Below are 6926 nucleotides of genomic sequence, written 5' to 3' on the forward strand. Positions count from 1 at the left end.
CCCAGTGCGTCCTGTGCCAGCGCCCCGCACTTGCCGGGCTAAAGTGAGCATCCAGCCAGGACGGATTGTGCCAGCCCTACGCTCCAGACCTCCAGTGCGCCTCCACAGCCCAGTACACCCTGTGCCTGCTCCTTGCACTCGCCCTGAAGTGCGTGTCACCAGTCTGGGGCTACCTGTCCCGGCTCTACGCACTAGGCCTTCAGTGAGTCTCTCCAGTCCGGTGTGTCCTGTTCCTGCTCCCCGCACTCGCCCTGAGGTGCGTGTTACCAGTCTGGCGCCACCTGTGCCAGCCCCACACATCAAGCCTCCAGTGCGCCTGCCCAGTCCGGGGTGTCCTGTTCCTGCTCCCCGCACTCGCCCTGAGGTGCGTTACTAGTCTGGCGCCACCTGTGCCAGCCCCACGCATCAAGCCTCCAGTGCGCCTGCCCAGTCCGGGGTGTCCTGTTCCTGCTCCCCGCACTCGCCGTGAGGTGCGTGTTACCAGTTTGGCGCCACCTGTGCCAGCCCCACGCATCAGGCCTCCAATGCGCCTACCCAGTCCGGTGTGTCCTGTTCCTGCTCCTCGCACTTGCCCTGAGGTGCATGTTATCAGTCTGGCGCCACCTGTGCCAGCCCCACGCATCAGGCCTCCAGTGCGCATTCCCAGTCCGGAGCTTCCGGCGACAGTTCCATGATCCGCGGTCCGGTGACACGAAAGCGGAGGGATCAGCTAGCGGAGCGGGGGCTATGCCCCGAACTGGAGCCACCTCCTATGCTGGTGGATAAGCAGGATCAGAGGGTTCTTCGTCCCGCACCAGAACCGCCTCCGATGCAGGAGGATCCACGGGATGTGAAGGTTCTTCGTCCTGCACCAGAGCCACCACCGACATTAGACACCCACCCTAACCCTCCCTGTTTTTTTTTTGTGTGTTCGGAGTCCGCACCTTTGGGGGGGGGGGTACTGTCACGTCCTGACCATAGAAAGCTTTTATTTTCTATGGTAGAGTAGGTCAGGCCGTGACAAGGGGTTTTGTCTAGTTTATTTATTTCTATGTGGGATTCTAGTTTCTGTATTTCTATGTTGTTTTTTGGGGGGATGAGCTCCAATTAGAGGCAGCTGGTCATCGTTGTCTTTAATTGGGGATCATATTTAAGTTGTTGTTTTTCCAACTAGGTTTTGTGGGAGATTGTTTTGAGTTAGGATATGTTGTACCTCTTCGTCACGGTTTGTTGTTTTGTTTATTTACTTTATTTGTATTGTCTTGCATAGTTTCACAGTTAAATAAAATGTGGAATGATACACATGCTGCATTTTGGTCCCATTCTTCAGACAGCCGTGACAAAAATGATGGTGTAGTAAGTTTGTCCTTTGAGAGTACAGTAGCCTATGTGTTCAATGAAAGTTATTTCACAACTTTAATTAGTTAATAAATTATTTCGGATACAGATTTTAAAAGGTACGCATGCTCTTCTCCAGCTCAAATGAGTAAACAGCATTTTATCCATAACGCCAGGATGGCTCAAGTCACCTCCCAGATGCAGTTCACTTACATTCACACGCACGCAATGTAATGTATACGCTGGGAGTCGGGGGAAAAGGCGCAGGTGGTGAGTTTAATAATAAACGGAACAATAACAAACACGAGTAGAGTATAGACATGAAACACATAAGCAATACTGTCTGTGGAAAAAAATCAAAGCGAGTGACAGATATAAGGGAGGTAATCATAGAAGTGATGGAGTCCAGGTGAGTCTCATGAGGCGCAGGTGCGCTTAACGATGGTGGCAGGTGTGTGTAATAATGAATAAACTGGTGACAATGAGCACCAGAGAGGAGGAGCAGGAGTAGACGCAACATGCAAGTGGATGTACACACACAATCTCTGTATAACACTCTCATCCAAAGTATTCAGGTAATTTAGGGTTTCCCAAACTCGGATCCCAAGCGGTACACGTTTTTAGTTTTTTCCCTAGCACTACACAGTTGATTGAAATAATCATCTAATCATCAAGCTTTGATTATTTGAATCAGCTGTGTAGGTTTAGGGCAAAAACCAAAACGTGCACCCCTTGAGGTTCCAATGACTGAGTTTGGGAATTGCTGGGCTAAATCAATTATAAGTAGCATGTTATACCAACGTTGTGTTTCCCAATGTTCCAAATCCTCTTACTCACATCATATATAAGATGCATACTACCAGCATAGCCTTATTTTCAAAGCCCACTTTGTGTTTGGTTTGTTTTATGTGTAAAATATCCTAGCTGGTTACATAACAGCTTTCCATGAGGGAGGTCAATATTATTGTGTGTGTGTGTGTGTGTGTGTGTGTGTGTGTGTGTGTGTGTGTGTGTGTGTGTGTGTGTGTGTGTGTGATTGACACTCCCTCTGAGCTGAACAAATCTCCAACTCTTGATATAGGATGCCATGGGTACGCTTTTTCTCACTGGCCACTATAACAAGGAACTTTTCAAAGCGGCCATATTGTTTTGGTTGGTAGTAGTCCAGCTGAAATATTTACACAGAACAACACAGTCAGACTTACTTTCCAACCATTCAGTTCAAGAATGAGGTCAAAATGATATTGCATTGCAAAACAGTGACATGCATAACATTTCACTTTAGTGATCTTTGTCCTTTCTCAATAAATTCTAACTTTCACTAACCTCTAAATCATAGGCTTCACAAGCCTGTTACTTAAGCATTCTAAATAAGAACTCCCCTGCATTTCAACTTCAATGTTCATGTCAGTTAAGTACTTACAAAGAATAGGAGTTGCAGCAGTTCAGGGAACATGGACGTGTATAAACAGACAAGTTATGCCTTCTGTAAGGCAATCAAAGACGCAAAACAACAGTACAGGGACAAAGTGAAGTCGCAATTCAATTGCTCAGACATGAGACATACACTACCGTTTAAAAGTTTGGGGCCAATTAGAAATTTCATGGTTTTCCATGAAAACATACATAAAATAAGTTGCTAAATGAATAGCAAATATAGTTAAGATGTTGACATGGTTATAAATAATGATTTTTAATTGAAATAATAATTGTGTCCTTTAAACTTTGCTTTTGTCAAAGAATCCTCAATTTGCAGCAATTACAGCCTTGCAGACCTTTGGCATTCCAGTTGTCAATTTGTTGAGGTAATCTGAAGAGATTTCACCCCATGCTTCCTGAAGCACCTCCCACAAGTTGAATTGTCTTGATGGGCACTTCCTAAGTACCATACGGTCAAGCTGCTCCCACAACAGCTCAACAGGGTTGAGATCCGGTGACTGTGCTGGCCACTCCATTATAGACAGAATACCAGCTGACTGATTCATCCCTGATTCATCCCTCACCCCTAAATAGTTCTTGCATAGCTTGGAGCTGGGCTTTGGGTCATTGTCCTGTTGTAGGAGGAAATTGGCTCCAATTAAGCACCGTCCATGGCATGGCGTTGCAAAATGGAGTGATAGCCTTCCTTCTTCAAGATCCCTTTACCCTGTGCAAATCTCCCACTTTACCACCACCAAAGCACCACCAGACCACCACATTGCCTCCACCATGCTTGACAGATGGCGTCAAGCACTCCTCCAGCATCTTTTAATTTTTTCTGCGTCTCACAAATGTTGTTCTTTGTGATCTGAACACCTCAAACTTAGATGCATCTGTCCATAACACTTTTTTCCAATCTTCCTCTGTCCAGTGTCTGTGTTCTTTTGCCCGTCTTAATCTTTTCTTTTTATTGGCCAGTCTGAGGTATGGCTTTTTCTTTGCAACTCTGCCTAGAAGGCCAGCATCCCGGAGTCGCCTCTTCACTGTTGACATTGAGACTGGTGTTTTGCGGGTACTATTTAATGAAGCTGCCAGTTGAGGACTTGTGAGGTGTCTGTTTCTCAAACTAGACACTCTAATGTACTTGTCATCTTGCTAGGTTGTGCACCGGGGCCTCCCACTCCTCTTTCTATTCTGGTTAGAGACAGTTTGCGCTGTTCTGTTGAAGGGAGTAGTACACAGCGTTGTACGAGATCTTCAGTTTCTTGGCAATTTCTCGCATGGAATAGCCTTCATTTCTCAGAAGAAAGATCTTTGTTTCTGGCAATTTTGAGCCTGTAATCAAACCCACAAATGCTGATGCTCCAGATACTCAACTAGTCGAAAGAAGACCAGTTTTATTGCTTCTTTAATCAGAACAACAGTTTTCAGTTGTGCTAATATAATTGCAAAAGGGTTTTCTAACGATCAATTAGCCTTTTAAAATGATAACCTTGAATTAGCTAACACAACGTGCCATTGGAACACAGGAATGATGGTTGCTGATAATGGGCCTCTGTAAACCTATGTAGATATTGCATTAAAAAAATCAGCCGTTTCCAGCCGCTTTTCTTTCAAAAACAAGGACATTTATTTCTAAGTGAGCCCAAACTTTTGAACGGTAGTGTATATACTTTGGATACCATTAAAAAGACATCATTGCACAATGTATGAATCACTAAATTGGCTGTCACTCCCAAACAGAAGACAACTGCATTGGTACCAATTTATTTGTAAATGTATCAACTGAAATGTCCCTGTATATACTGTATTAAGGAATACAAGACTCACATTACTCCTTTCAACAACAGCAGAAATGACAAATTCCAAGGGTACATCATGAAGTTGGAGTAAGATCTTTAAGATACAGGCCCAACTGACTGGAATAATTTACCTATAGAAATCAGGCCATTAAAATCACACAGTGATGTTAAGATCAAACTGTTTTAACTAATAGAAACATCCCCATGTGAAGATATTTGTAAATATGTATGTATTGTATGCATCGTCGGTGCATGGACTCTACAAGATGTCAAAAGCGTTCCACAGGGATGCTGCCCCATGTTTACTCCAATGCTTCCCACAATTGTGTCAAGTTGGCTGGATGTCCTTTGGGTGGTGGACCAGTCTTGACACAAACCGGTGCGCCTGGCCCCTACTACCATAATCCATTCAAAGGCACTTACATATTTTTGTCTTGCCCGTTCACCCTCTGAATGGAACACATACACAATCCATGTCTCAATTATCTCAAGGCTTAAACATCCTTCTTTAACTGGTCTCCTCCCCTTTGTCAACACTGATTGAAGTGGATTTAACAAGAGACATCAATAAGGGATCATAGCTTTAACCTGGATTCATCTGGTCAGTCTATGTCATGAAAAGAGAAGGTTTTATTAATGTTTTGTACACTCAGTGTATATTATAGGTACTTCGTTTTAGTAGTTGTATTAGTAGTTGTAGCAGTAATTGTACTATTTGTAGGCCTATTAGTAGTTATATAAAAGTTTTTATGCTACTAATGTTTGTTTATTTTATTATTACATTATTATTATTATTATTTTTAAACAGTAGTTGCCATATTATTATTGTTACTAAGTATTGCAGGTACATTTTTTTTCATTCGGACACTTGAAAACGAGGTACATCAAGAGATTTCATAACAATTACAAATAAATAAATCAACTGTAAATAACTACTGCTGTACACACCTTTCCTATTTATAGCCTACTGTCTATAAACACCATCCTATACATATATTTAGTTATTTTCCAGACTCTGAGATTGCTCGTTTGGATATTTCTTAATTTACATTTGGGGTATTTGTGTATATTGTTTTGTATTACGAGCTCACAGAACAAGGCTCCGGGCAGCCGAGCAGAAATGGAGGAAAACTCGCCTCCCTGCGGACCTGGCATCCTTTCACTCACTCCTCTCTACATGCTCCTCTTCTGTCTCTGCTGCTAAAGCCACTTTCTACCACTCTAAATTCCAAGCATCTGCCTCTAACCCTAGGAAGCTCTTTGCTACCTTCTCCTCCCTCCTGAATCCTCCTCCCCCTCCCCCCCCCCTCCTCCCTCTCTGCGGATGACTTCGTCAACCATTTTGAAAAGAAGGTTGACGATATCCGATCCTCGTTTGCTAAGTCAAACGACACCGCTGGTCCTGCTCACACTGCCCTACCCTGTGCTTTGACCTCTTTCTCCCCTCTCTCTCCAGATGAAATCTCGCGTCTTGTGACGGCCGGCCGCCCAACAACCTGCCCACTTGACCCTATCCCCTCCTCTCTTCTCCAGACCATTTCCGGAAACCTTCTCCCCTTCCTCACCCCGCTCATCAACTCATCCTTGACCGCTGGCTACGTCCCTTCCGTCTTCAAGAGAGCGAGAGTTGCACCTCTTCTGAAAAAACCTACACTCGATCCCTCCGATGTCAACAACTACAGACCAGTATCCCTTCTTTCTTTTCTCTCCAAAACTCTTGAACGTGCCGTCCTTGGCCAGCTCTCCTGCTATCTCTCTCAGAATGACCTTCTTGATCCTAATCAGTCAGGTTTCAAGACTGGGCATTCAACTGAGACTGCTCTTCTCTGTGTCACGGAGGCTCTCCGCACTGCTAAAGCTAACTCTCTCTCCTCTGCTCTCATCCTTCTAGACCTATCTGCTGCCTTTGATACTGTGAACCATCAGATCCTCCTCTCCACCCTCTCCGAGTTGGGCATCTCCGGCGCGGCCCACGCTTGGATTGCGTCCTACCTGACAGGTCGCTCCTACCAGGTGGCGTGGCGAGAATCTGTCTCCGCACCATGCGCTCTCACCACTGGTGTCCCCCAGGGCTCTGTTCTAGGCCCTCTCCTATTCTCGCTATACACCAAGTCACTTGGCTCTGTCATTTCCTCACATGGTCTCTCCTATCATTGCTATGCAGACGACACACAATTAATCTTCTCCTTTCCCCCTTCTGATAACCAGGCGGCGAATCGCATCTCTGCATGTCTGTCAGACATATCAGTGTGGATGACGGATCACCAGCTCAAGCTGAACCTCGGCAAGACGGAGCTGCTCTTCCTCCCGGGGAAGGACTGCCCGTTCCATGATCTCGCCATCACGGTTGACAACTCCCTTGTGTCCTCCTCCCAGAGTGCTAAGAAC

This window comes from Salmo salar, chromosome ssa09 (genome assembly GCF_905237065.1).
Source record: "Salmo salar chromosome ssa09, Ssal_v3.1, whole genome shotgun sequence".
In the NCBI taxonomy this organism is placed as follows: domain Eukaryota; kingdom Metazoa; phylum Chordata; class Actinopteri; order Salmoniformes; family Salmonidae; genus Salmo; species Salmo salar.